Raw genomic sequence first — 14128 nt, 5'->3', positions numbered from 1 at the left:
CTCATGGAGATGACTCGTTCCTCATCCACTGTACAATAAATGAATCAAAACGGATCACAGACACAAACATTAAACCTGGAACTTTAAATATATTTGAAGAAAAAAAATATCTTGGTGAACTTGTCTCAGGTAAAGATTTTCTTGGTTACAATACCAAAAGCTTTCCCTACACACCAGAAAAATAAATTGGATTTAGTGCAGTGAACACTCTGCTCTGGTTCCTGAAAAAGCAATAAAAAGATAAACAATAGACTGGCAGGTGTTTTTTCTCTCTCTCAAAAGAAATTGTACATACAATGTTTTGAGATCTTTTAGAGCCTACTGGTAGGGACTGGAGAAATGGCTCAGAGGTTAAGAACACTTGTTGCTCTTCCAGCAACTGACTGTGAGCATGTTCCATTGAATGTGCACTGGTGCGTTTGGCAGTGCTGTGAGAGCTGCAATCCTGACACATTTGTTTGCATTTGACAATTGCTAGTGTAGGAAAACGCAAATTATTTTAAGCACTGACATTGTGCCCTGCCACATTGTAAACTCATTCATGACTTTAGAATCTTTTTAAATAGACACCTTAAGAATTTTTGTATGTATACATATTCACGTTGTCTGAATATCAACACTTTTATCTCCATGAGGCTTGACTGTTATTTCTTTTTCTTGCTCTATTGTCCTGTCTAGGACTCCCAGAGTCACCCTAGAATGGTGAGCAGACATCCTCACCTTACTCTGGGTCACTAGGGGGGAGCATTCATGTTGCTTGTTCTTTTGTCTGGGTTTACCATCGTTACCTCTTGTTAGGCTGAGAAAGTTCCTCAATTCCTCATATGCTGAGAGTTCTTGTTGTGTATTTACAGTGAATTTTGTATGTGCTTTGCTGATTTTACTGAAATGCTCCTTTTTTATTTTCTTGTTCTCTTACTACATTGTTACATTCAGTTAGTTCATTTTAGTTCAGTTAGTTAGATAAATAGGTAGATAGATAGACAGACAGATAGAATAGAGTTGAATGTAGTCCATCTCTGCTTCAAACTCGCTATTGAGCCAAGACAGGCCATGAATCCCTGTTCTCCTGCCTCCACACAGGTGTGAGGATCACAGTCCTGTGCTGCCACACCTCGGACATTGATTTTTTTTTTTTTTTTTATCTTTATGTCCCCTCAGTCCTAACCAGGTCTATTCCTATGGAACTAAGTCTGTAGATACTTTGTTGTTATTTTATCCTGGTCTTCACTCTTTTTGTTTCTTCCTCTTAGAACAACAACTGAAAGGTTCTGTAGCATAAACTCCATTTCCCTTTCCTCTACCTTTCTGTGATCCAAGGACGTCATTTATGGACCAGAGCCTTCTGTGAAGGGAGTTTCCAGCAGGGGAGTACAAATCAAATCTACGGTTGATTCTGGGTGAATTTATCTTTACCCTAAAAGGTTTTTGAGATTGATGTTCTCATATTTATAGTTTCGGGTTAAAAATCTCCAAGGACAACATCTCAGAACCGTCTCCCCCGTGTCTCCTGCTGGGCTTCACTGCTGCTATGCAGTGATCATCGTCCTCACTGGAGCTGTGATTGCACTTTCTGTGGCTCTGTCTTTGTCAGGTGAGTGACATCTCCAGATCCTGCAGCATTCTGTCCACATCCACACTGTTGGTTACACTTACTGAGCACTGTGAGCCAGGCACTGTGTGAAGGGCAAGAAAGAAAAGACACTGGAAATTCCTGTTCTCTGGGAACTTAGGATCTAGCAGGAAGATGCAGTGAAGGAACAGCACAGGCTGTGGTGTGCACAGGAGGCCAGGATCAGCATCTCTGGGAAGAAGCATCCCTCTAGAGTGATGCAGGAGACATGTATGCCTTAGGGAACTATTCAAGGCAGAGGACAAGTCATGAAATCTCAAAGGAGGAGCCTCACAGAAGCTGCTGCAGCAGCTAAAAGGGAGGTGAGGGCAGTGAAGGGTAATTCTGTTGGGAAAGGGGTACAGAATGCCCATGGCCCATGGCTTATGTTAACATCTTCAACCATGGTCTGAGGATATTAAATAGAAAGTTCCAGATTACATGATTCCTAAGCTTTTAGTTGTAGGCCATTCTGAATTATGTGATTAAAATCTCGTACAGCTTTCCTGCCATAGTTGGTGTAAATGTACCACGGTATTGTCTTATGAAACCAATTTTAAGTATGTCAATCTAAACAGGACAAACATTGGTCTGAAAGTGTTGGTCAGTGTAAGCTAAACCATCCCTTAGCTCTGCAGAGTCAGGGGAAGAGACTTGGCAGCAGCTCTCACTGCCTGCTGCATTTGTTTCCTTCCACTGAAGCCTCGTGGTACTGGGTGTGGGAACTGGGAGCAGCTACAGCAAATTCCCCTCCTCTAAAAATAAGTGGGGGTCATTTCTAGTATTTAATATTTCTAATCAAATCACTGGGACTTCCAAAGAGCAGCTGACATTTGTCCTGACCTGCTGAAGGAAGAAAAAGGAGAAGGTATGAAAGCTTCAAGGCTGTCCTCTGAAACCTTGTTGTATTCAGAGCTTCTTTACACACACACACACACACACACACACACACACACACACACAATCACTCTATTGTGAGAGACTCACAAATGAACACATCACACTGCTCCATTAGCACAGCCACTCCAACAAGTCCCAAACCCTGTGCATCTCACTGAACTTCCACAGTTAGAAGCCATGGAGCTTTGGTTATGGTTTCAACTTTCACTGTCTGTCACATTTTTATGCGCTCATCTACCACACACAAAAAGAAAAACTATAGATGAGTTGAAACTAGAAAAACAGTTCTTTTTACAATTTTTGTTCATGACTTTGGACCCTTGCTGCATCCTGTCCTTCCTTGTCATCTTACGTCACCCTTCCTTTTTCTCCTTCCTACGTGTTACACCGTGTGCTCACTCACAGATGTCCACACTGTGCGTCCCAGGCTGGGATTCCATGTGACAGGCAACATGAGTCTCTCTCTTTCTGAGTTTGGGTGACCTCACTGAACATTGCACTTTCCCAGACCACACACTTTCCTGTAGATTTCATTCTTCTTTATGGCTGCACAGCATTCTCTTTGTACATGTAACACATTTAATTATCTCTTAGTTGGTGGGTGTCTAGGTTAGGTCCATTTTGTTGCTGTTGTAAAAAGGGGAGCAATGGACACTTTGTGCTGTACTTGGGACCCAAATACCCGAATGTAATTTTAGCTGGCTGAAATAAAGACTTTCAATTTCCTATAAGCTATTTCTGAATGATCCTCTCTGGAGGACTCCCTATAACATTTTGGATGGCCCACTGAGATCCTCAGAGACTGGACTAAGATACTGTTGGGCCTCAGGAGTCCCTGGAGTGGTTAAGAGTATGCCAACTGAAAACAAGATTCCTAGAGGGTTCACACCCTGAGGATGTTCCAAGGCCCCAAGAAAATCCTCTCTGACTAATTGGTGCCTAGAGTTCAGAGGCACCCCGATGACTGGTCTGAATACGTCTGGAGATAAGTTTGACCTGTAAGAGACACTGTCTGGTTAGGACACAATGGGGGAGAGAAGGATCCAATGTGAGCACAGATCCTGTGTCTGGGATCCTTGCGAGACGACATCGCTGAACTCCCCTGGTGTGTTCAGATGTTTGAATGCATGATGACCATCCTGCTTGGCTTTACTGTATTCTCTCTGTATGACTGATTCTCTCTTTGTGCGTCTCACCAATTGCTGAACATGCATTCAAATACATGAGCCTATAGGAGCCATTCTTACCCAAATCACCAATGTCCTTCCCAGGGGCCCAGTTGGTCTGTGATCCTGCTGGTCTCTGCTTCTTCCAGGCAGTTGGGCATGTCTGACAGTGACTCTCAGCCATCACTTACTGCATGCTCTTGGTAAGGGACCTAGTAAATTTGGTCAGTTTAAGGGATGTCCTGAAGCTATTTTGAGTTGTTTAACTTCCTCTCTTTCAAGATTCCCTATAGGATGGCATGTTTCTCAGAGGAAACTGCAACCCTACCATATTAATTCACAAAAGAAGTTTGACGTTGTGACCCCAGCTGGTGTAATAGTCATCAGTACAAACTGGCTTCTAAGCCACACACTGAGAAAGTGTAGATTCCCCTATTCATAATCCAGTAACTTGAAAAGTTTCGTAGCCCCTGTCACAGGATTTCTCCCTGTGCGAAATGGGTTAAAGGATGGTAGTATCACTGGCAAGCTTATGTATGAATGTGTCCCTTCGATCTCAGTAAGAACAAGGGTCATGTCTTGCTCTTTCGCTGATGTGTTATGGAGATGAACATGAAAGGAGCAGCAGTGGTCGTCACTAGACTGCAACCTCCGAGTGACACTGCTGCCCCCTACAGGTCACAGCTGTTCAAACCATCTTCTCACGGTCACACTGGAATTCGCCACTAGTCGAAGGAAATGAAAGAAAGGGGGTTTACTGTTCTGGCTAGTGAGTAACAGTATGTCTCTATCCTATGGGGCAGCAGCAGGGAGCCACCGTGCCCAGCTAGCCACGTGGTCACAGCGTTTCCTGTGACCCGCATTGTTTAGATGCAGTTACAGTTATTGGATAGCTTTCAGGAGATATGCAATGCCCTAATATAAAAGTTTATAGGCTGGGTACCTTTCATCTCAGCTTCTGAAAGGCAGAATTCTACGCAAATTTGAGGCTAACCTGGTTTACACATCAAGTTGTAAGCCAGTCAGTGTTGTAAAAGGCCACTAGTTAGTTCCCAGCTGCTCAGCCTCCTGAAATAATCTCACAGAAATTATATTATTCAAAACACTGCTTGGCCAATGACTCTAGAGTATTCCTAGCAAGCTCTTACATATTAAATTAACCCATTTCTATTATTTTATATTTTACCACAAGGCTCATAGCCTACCAGCAAGGTTCCAACTGGCAGCTCATGTCTTTCTCCTCTGGCGGCTCCATGGCTTCTCCTTGACTCTGTCTCCGTTTATTGTTGAAAGTAGCCAGGGCAAGAACTCAATCAGGGCAGGAACCAGGAGGCAGGAGTTGATGCAGCAGCCATGGCGGGGGGGGGGGGGGGTGGGGGTGGTGGTGGTGGTGGTTACTGTTTCCTGGCTTGTTCACCATGACTTGTTCAGCCTGTTTTCTTATAGAAACCAGAACCACCAGCCCAGGGATGGCACCACCCACCAAGGGCTGGGCCCTCCACATCAATTATTAATTCAGAAAATGTCCTACAGATTTACCTACAGCCTGATCTTAGGAAGGCATTTTCTTAATTGAGGTTCCCTTTTCTCAGAATACTTTAGTTTGTGTCAGGTTGTCATAAAACTAACCAGCACATGATCCAACAGAGACATTTCAGGAGGTTCTATAGTTGGTTATACAACAAAGTAAAGTTGTAAACAAAGGCGTTTAAAAGCCTTCGGTGGAAACATCAGACAGGCAGGTTGCAGAAAACTGGGAAAATCTCTTCCCTAATTTCCTTAATGCTGTCTGATGCCATTCTTAGTTCCTGAGTTGCTGAGACTTACTGATTCATTAATACATTCGAAGATATTACCTGATGTCACAAGACAGGCCTGGCCTCCTGAAGGCTCTATAATCTCTCTAAACAGCTCCATCCTATAAGGGTTTAAACATGTCAGCGGATAGGGGTGCGTTTCTCATCAAAATCACCATAGGCTTTACTCGTTCTCTGAAGGCCCCTCCCAAATGGCTGCTTGCCCACCACGCTACTGACCTCCACTGGCTTAACCCACAGGGCGTGGCTTTCCCTCTTCTCTCTCTCCCTCCTCCCTGCTGCAGCTGAGAGCTCACCAGCTCTGAGATTTCTCATTTAGGCTCTAACAAAACTGGCTGGAGCTTGGGTTTGAGTCCGCCCTTAATTCTTTTATTATTGAGATGAAGGACCCCAGCAGGGGACCCCTGATGACACGAACATTTATTTTTAATTTGGAACAGCTCATAAACCTCTTGGAAAACTATCCGTCTCACCATTTCCTTTCTTAGATGCTTTTAAATGTCAATGAAAACATATGGTGCATTTGTGGCCTTTGGTTCCGTTGTCTAGGTTTCATAACTTCATAGTTTGAAGTGACTTAGCAGACACTTCTCATTTTTATAAGTACTTGAAAGCTGAGTTGTTTCCAGAATTAGCAAATCTGAAAACAGCTATAGAGCACCAACTGGTGGCTTATCCCCAAACGCGGCTTCCTCGCTGGAGTCTCTGGTTCTCGCGGTCTCTTGAAAACCCTTCTCTATGCTGGGTAGTGAGGTTTGTGTTTGTGTGCCTATGAGAAAACTGCCCAGCACTCACCGAGGGTCATTTCTTCTCGGGTGTCCCTGCCCATTTACGGGAAAAACCCAGTCTCACTTTATAACCATGGACCCTAAAATGCCCGAGAACAAGAAAAGAGGGGCACAGCTCTAGGATGACAGTGTGTGACTTGCGGGGTATTTACGGCAGAAGCTGGTTCAGCAGGGCGAGCGGAAGGGGAAGTGCCTGAAGTAACCTGTTACTCGAAAGCTAAAGGAAACACACAATTCTTGGCAGCGGGTTTCAGTCATGAAATTCCGCCGACGTCCATTACGATGTGTTCTTCATAGCAAGCTGGCACTGGGGGTGGGTGTGGGCCATCCGGGTTACTCGGCAAGTACTTCTATCACAAGTCAAGGTGAACCCATTCATAACACTGTCTGAAGTAGCCATGGAAGACTGTATTTTTTAAAAAAGAAGTAAAAAAAAGCTTCTAGATGTGAAAGCTGCAGTGTCAGCAAAGAATTTCCTGGATCAAACGAACGGTGGAGGAGACGTGGGGAAGAAAAAAAATCAATGACCTTGAACAAATAATAGTAGGTGTCTGTCATAAAGTATCAAAGCTCTAAATGCACACTATTCACTTTGGTATTTTTTACTGTTATTAGTTGGGGGCATTTTAATTCTGAGAAATATTTAACGGTCTATTCTCCAGAGTTGGCAATTCTGATATAACTCTGACATTTGCTAGAGGGTGAGGGGTTTCTGGAGATAAGGGAACAGGCACACCTACAGACAGAGCCCCGACCTGTCCCAGGACAGACACAGAACCGTATGAGAGTTCTCATTGCATTATAATTTATGATAAGCAAATAGGAATGACATTCACAGCAGCAGTGTGATAGAGTATACTAAAGAGAAAAGAGCAACGGAAGGGAGAGGAGTAGCATACAATGCATGTTGGGAAATAAAATGTATGCAGTATTCTAGAGAGGTGTATGGTGCTGTACTCCTGAGACAGGATGACCTTGCCAGTGTGCAGCGTTTCAGGTAGATATTTAAAGAGGTCTGTAAGATGGTTCCGCAGATAAAGGGGCTGCATATGTGAGCCTGGCAGTCTGAGTTCAGTCCCCAGAACACACAGAGGGAGAGTGAAGAACTCCACAAAATTAACTCTGACACCATCTGTGCATCTAGACAGGCACATGCCATGTGTTCCCTCCCATCATACACACAACAACAGCAAATTAAAGGATGTTTTTAAAAAATTGGGAACAAGGAAAATTCCCTCCAGAGACAGCCAAACGTCTTCTGTATTGGCCAGAATAAAGACCAGAATATCTTTTTTAATTGGCATGGTGATATGTTACAACTGATGAACGAATAAATATTTGTAATTTTTTTTAAACTCCTTACCGTAGCTACCAATGTTAAACATAATCAAAATATGCCACAATAATTTTATTCATAATGATATTTGTCCCCAAACATAAATATATGCTCAAAAAGTTTGAACAAAATGGTCATAAGCACCAATTTTAACAGTCTGGAAAATTAGGTGTTAGTTAATAGTACAATAGAAACATTAGGATGTATTAATGAAAGGGATATTGCTTAACACCAAACAAGAACCCATTCATGCATTAGATAACATGAACGATCTCCAAAAAAAGTAATGTTCGATGCAAGAAGTGAAATGCACCAGAATACATCCTATTTATTATGTCTATATACTATGTTCTGACTACATGCTTGCCTGCAGGCTGAAAGACAGCACCAGATCCCATTTCTGATGGGAGCCACTCTGTGCCTGCTGGGAATTGAACTCAGAACCTCTGGAAGGGCAGTCAGTGCTCCTAACTGCTGAGCCATCTCTCTAACCCCTGTGGAGTACATTTTAAACAGTTTAATTCTTGTAACATTCAAAACCAGACATTTAAGTACAACTTGAGAACATAGTGCATGAAAATTAAAAGCAATCCCTGCTATGAAAATTGCCTTGCTTAGTTAAGTGTGTTCCCAAGAACCCTAGAGCACTTGCTCAAGGAAAACTGAGACTCAGGACAGTTCCAAATGGAGTCCTCTCTTCCAACCAAAGCCACCAGTGTTTGTTTTTTCAGGTGGTGGCTTGACAAGCTTTCATCTTACCCAATACGATGAAAGGGAAGTCTGAATCAACGCTCGTCTTCCACGTCACTAATTTTGGAGCTCCCACAGCCTGGACACTGTGCCGCTGGCCTCTTGTGAGTTGTGCTGCATATCCATCCCCCTTTGGCCATAGGGGCTTTTCGGTTTGATTTGTTATTTTTTACACAGGACCTACCTCGTGTATCCCAGGCTAGACAATGCTGTCCTTGAACTCCAGATCTTCCTGTCTCTGCCTCCCAGTGGTGGGATTATAGGCATGAACCTTGCTTGGTGCCCAGATTCAGGCCAGCTTTGGTGGTGACTGGTGTCTGAGTTACTCCTAGTACTTGAAGTTTGTTCTGTCTCCACGCTGACTCTTCAGAGAACTGGACCTGAGTCCGTCCCATGGGGGACTGAAAACAGGGAAAAGGGCTTCCATCTGTTCAGCCCTAACCCTTGAATCCCATTCAGCTCTGGAGGTAGACATTTTAGCAATTTAACAGTTGGGCATGGTGGCACATGTCTTTAATCCCAGCACTCAGGAGGCAGAGGTAGGTAGATCTCTGAATCTGAGGCCAGCCTGGTCTACAGAGTTCCAGGAGAGCTGGGATTACACGGAGAAACCCCGTCTCAAAGAAATCAAAACAATTATAATAGTGGTAGTAATTTAGAAAACATTTTGTCAAGAACTGTAACATATATTATGGGTCTTTAGATGAGAATGCCATAGGCCAATTATTTGAATGTTTGGCTCTGCATTGCTAATACTGTTCGGAAAGGATTCAGGGGTGTGGCCTTGTAGAAGAGGTATTTCCCTGGGATTGGGCTTTGAGGTTTTAAAATTCCCAAACCACTTCCAGTTAGCTCTCTTTCTCTGTCTCCAACTTGCAGATAAGATGTAAATTCTCAGCTTTGGCTCCAGTGCCTTGCCTGCCTGCCTGCTGCCATGCCCCTGCCATGCTGGTCGCAGACTCACCTCTGAAACTATAAGCAAACCCCAACTGTTTTATTCCAGACGTTGCCTTGGTCATGGTGTCTCTTCACTAAGACACGTGGCTACTTCAGCCTAGACCTGTTTGGCCTTTTTTCTGTTGTTCCAGTCTAAAGACTGCCCAACAGGCCCTAACAGGAAATAGCAGGTCACAAAAGAAGAGGAGGTGTTGGAGTTTGGGGGAACTGCTGCCTATTCCCAGAAGAAACCATCGAGTAAGGTTTGTCAGTTTGACCCAAGCTGGAGGAGGGAGCGTTAGCTCAGGAATGGCTTCCCTCAGATTAGCCTGTGTGCAAGCCCATGGGGGCATTTTCCTGACTGATGATGGGTGGAAGGGCCCATCCCTCTGTGGGCTGTGCCACCCCTGAATCCTGAGGTAAATATGAAAGCATCGTGACAGGTCATGAAGATCAACCCAGTAAGCAGGGTTCCGCTGTGATTTCTGCTTCAGTTCTTGCCTTAGTTTCCTTTCCTGGTGTTGCACCCCAGACTGGTTTTGGTTATGGTCACAGCAATGAGTGTGACTAGGACAAAGAGTATCACAGCCCGGCACCAGCCTTCGCCAGTCCTGTCCCGTCCAATCCTGTCCCCCCTTTACTTGGTTGTTCTGTGAACACAGCTCCCTTTTTCTACTCTTTGGTCCCTGCAGCTTTTCCTGCCCCAGCTCTGTCTCTGGTGCTTCCCAGAGGCCGCTGAATGGGCCCTTTGCTTGGTCATAGAAAAACCAAAGAGTTAGGTTGCCCGGGTCAGTTGCCAGACAGGAAAACTAGGAATTTTTTCCTTGCTCAGTCTTTCTACAACCCTTGCCCACTTGCTAATCCAGATAATTCTCAGGAGACATCCAAGAAGATTTTACTCCACACAGCTTCGCCTAGGTGGGGTGCTCACATAACAGAAAAGGGCCTGCAGGGGTCATGCCGCATTTTTACTAGATGACGTTATTTCATACAATAGTTTCGTTCACGCATATGGATCGCAGGATTCTATAATCACGTGTTACTACACAGCTGAACCACTGCCAGCCCGGGGACCATCCTCCAGCAACAGAAGCATCAAGGATGCTGGTGTTCTGCCGGCAGCGTGCATCATTTCAGACCTCAGGGAAACGGCCAGAGCAGTAGCCCAACTCTGTCTTTTGGAGGACTTCTGAAGGAGCAGACAAGCATATTGGTTGCCATTAACAAGAAGGGTTGTCCCCCTCATCCGGAATGTGTACCTGGGCTTGCTCCAGGTGTCTGGGGAGAGACCCCCGAGGTCCTTATTGAATAGTGAGAGCCTACCAGCACAAGAGCCTAGGGTAAGAGAACAGGTATTGGAAATGCTGTTCCTAGAGGCTTAAGGTGAGGATGGGGGTGGGGGGGGAGTGACATGTCAACAGCTATTTTTAAAAGGGAAGGAGGAAGACAAAGAGAAGAGGAGAAAGAGGATAAAGAGGAAGGGAGAAGGGAGAAGGGCGGTAGAAAAGGTGGTGACAATTGGGGTGACAACAGCAAGAGCGGCAAAAGCAGGGGGAGAAAGAAAACGCACTGAGTCCAATGAAAATGAACGAGGTCTCCGTGCTAAGTGTACAGAGCAGTCACAGAACACAGATCCGGGCAGGGTGGGGAGCGGAGGGTGTGTGGGGCTGCTGGGTGTTCACTGCGAGCCCCACACTGCGAGCTGAAGGTGATGTCAAGAACGCCAGGCAGAAGCGAGATGGCTCAGAGCAGCGGGAGAGTGCGGCTTAGGGTCTCTGAATGTGAGCACTGCAGGTGGTGCTGGTTAGAAGCAGGCTTTCAAACCAGTTGAGTTGATTAAATTGCTTAAAGTCAGAGTTTTAAAAAACTGTATGTAAGAAAAAAAAATTCAACTTAGTGAAGAGAGACGAAATTCTTTTTTATTTAGTTTTTCTTTTTTTTTTTTTTAATATTACTTTTAATTTTGTGCGGAGTAAGACAAAAAAGGTACCTGGAGGGACAGCCGTGGGTGCTGGGAACCGAACTCTTATATTTTTGGTTGTGAGCCTAGCCTTTAACGGCTGAGCCATCCCTCCAGGCCGCCAGCAGCAGTGAATCTGGACCTGATGTAGGTAGCAGGCGTGGCTCAACGTCACCGCCCTTTTAGTATCAAATAACTTCATTCAATGAATTTTTGCTAAAACACATACCAAAAAAGCCGGACTCTTTGCAGCGATCGTTTCTGATCTGGACGACCGCTGCTTGCTGCTTCCATGCAGCTCTAGCGAAATGGAGCCTAAGGTTCGAGAGGGTTGAGGACACGGATTGGAGTGAAGGGGTCGTGTCAGGAGAGAAGTGAGGACACGAGGGTTGGGCGTGTGCAACTTTCCGTGGGCTAAAGCTTGTAAAGTGAACTGATACCTGGGTGGCTGGAGGAGTTGGTTGGTGCAAATTGGGTGCAGGCGCGGGTGCGAGGGGCCGGAGTGGGAACAGAGTGAGGCTCAGAATTGTGGTAGTTGTAGGGATGTTTGGGATGATGTGTGCCCGTGAACTTGTTTTCTTATTGAAGTTAGGGGAAAAAAAATATATATATGTGGGGGAGCGGTTTTAAAAAATGTGTAGTCCAGGCTGGCCTCGAACTCCAGATCCACCTGCCTCTGCCTCCTTCAGCAAATCCTACCGGCCTGCGCCACCAGAACCGGCGAGAAATCTCGCTGTCAAAATACTAGTTAGCATTGAGTTACAATGACGTCACCGCCTTCTCAACACTGTGGAAGGAATGTAGAGCGAAAATGACCGGGTTCGCCTTCTCCTCCAAACCGCACTGTCAGCCAGGACCAAGCGCGGTTTCCGCCGGGCTCCTGCACAATCCTCTCACTCCAGGGAACCCCAACCTTAGGAGCCCCGAAGGACCTTCCCGCTTCGCGCCCCCTGCTGGTCACGCCGGCAAACACACTCCCGCACCTTCCGGCGTGGATTGGTCTGAACTGGGTCTTCTTCCAGTTGCGCGTTTTGTTTGTGCAGTGCCAGTGCCTTTTTCTAGGCAACCAGACACGATTGATCCAAGTAAAGGAACTGCAGCATTAGACCTCCAGTGTGCCGGTGAGGTGCAGAGTCAGGAAAGTGTGATAAAGTCTCAGGGTGCCTGTGACCTTGTGCACTTAACGCGGAACTCCAAAGTTTCTTTACTTATTTCCTATGTGTCCTCACCTCTCTTACCCAGCCTAGAAGAGATGCTTGCTTTCCACATGGGTGTTGTGAAAATGAACCAGAAACTTCCAAGCTCCTTCACGGAGATATAGAAACCAGGAGCTTACCTCGCTGCGTTTTTATTTTAATACTCATGATGATAAACGATATTGTGCAACATTTCCCGTGCTCCTTGGCTACTTTTATGCTGTTGTGATGCTCAACCTTGATTGTCAGCTTGTTTGGATTAAGAAATACTTAGGAAATTAGTGGAGCAAGTCTCTGTGCGTGTCTGTGAGGACGTGTCTGGCGAACGTTAGCAGTGCTTCATGGTTTTAAAGGAATGTATGATCAATCCTGGGAGTATTCAACAGATGATGGCATTTTGAGAGCTGGTCACAGCTAAGAGACTGTGGCCTGACGGGGTCAGTAGCTCACAGAGATCCCATCCTAGGATAAGCATTACACTCTGGGCCTTCTCTGTATACCCCATTCATTTGCTTCCTCCTGAGATTCTCCTCCTACCTCTTTATCTGTAACCCATAAATTTGGCCTTCATATTGTCCCCAGATTCTTGCCTATTCCTTTTAAATGTATTGTTTTCTTTGTTTGAGTGTTCCAGTTGTTCTATTGTGTCTCTCAGTCTTGACATTCTATCTCTTCTTGACCCATTCTCCTAGGAAGGCTTTCCACTGAATCGCCTCAAGGTGAGGTAGACTCCCTTGAGACCCAGAGCAACAAAAACCAGAATGCAGCCACAGGGGGAGCAATGCCCTTGCATGTACAGAAACCTTGATACATCTCTCCAGCAATCCCGTCTTTGCTTAGTAAGCCTTCTAGGAGGCCGTGAAGGAAGAACAAAGAGCCCACCATTTCGTTTAGTCTCCGCCGAAGTGCTACGTGTGACCTTAGAATACTCCCCAAGTCGACCTCCTTTCCTTGACATGAAAGCCATTTAAACCGACCCTATGAGTTTAAAGTAGCCATTAAAGTTTATGTTACCAAACAGATCTCTGTCTGGTTAGGTTCTGGTCTGGCTCTCTCCACCGGAAATTGAATGCTCACACATAGAGAAGCTGTTTGCCTGAAGGTGTCCAGCGCCCTGTACTCTGAGTGTCCCTAACAAAAGGGATTTTTTTTTATCAATTCTGTCTCCATTTCAGCCTGAGTTTCCTTCAGTATTTATGCCTCTTTATTGAGTGCACCTTTCTATTCCTGTTCATTATTCCGTTCAGCCACTTCCTTGTCTTCTCCTGGATTTCGGTTGGGCTTTTATTCCTGTCCTCTCCAGGGCGTTCAAGGGGCTGTGACCTCCGCAAGTGCCGTCACTTCCTTGCTTCCGTTTGGAACTATTCTTTTAAATCCTTAGTCCTGCGAGCCATCTAGGTCATTCTTATTAGAGAACATTCTACAGGACCGGGTCTTAGTTTGTCTTCTATAGCTGTGATAACGACCATGACCAAAAGCAGCTGCTTGTGGAGGAAGTGGTTTAGCGGCCTCACGTGTCCCGGTCACAGTCCACGGTGAAGGCAAGGCCAGGCAAGAAGATCTCAAGGCAGGAACCTGGAGACAAGAGGGGAAGCAGGGGCCGTGGAGGAATGGTGCTGCCTGGCTTGCTGTTTATCGCTTCTTCCATTTGCTTTTTTAAGTAACCC

This window comes from Myodes glareolus, chromosome 3 (assembly GCF_982192425.1).
Source record: "Myodes glareolus chromosome 3, mMyoGla1.1, whole genome shotgun sequence".
NCBI classification, from domain to species: Eukaryota; Metazoa; Chordata; class Mammalia; order Rodentia; family Cricetidae; genus Myodes; species Myodes glareolus.
The sequence above is the reverse complement of the archived record's forward strand: the minus strand, read 5'-3'. Positions refer to the sequence as shown.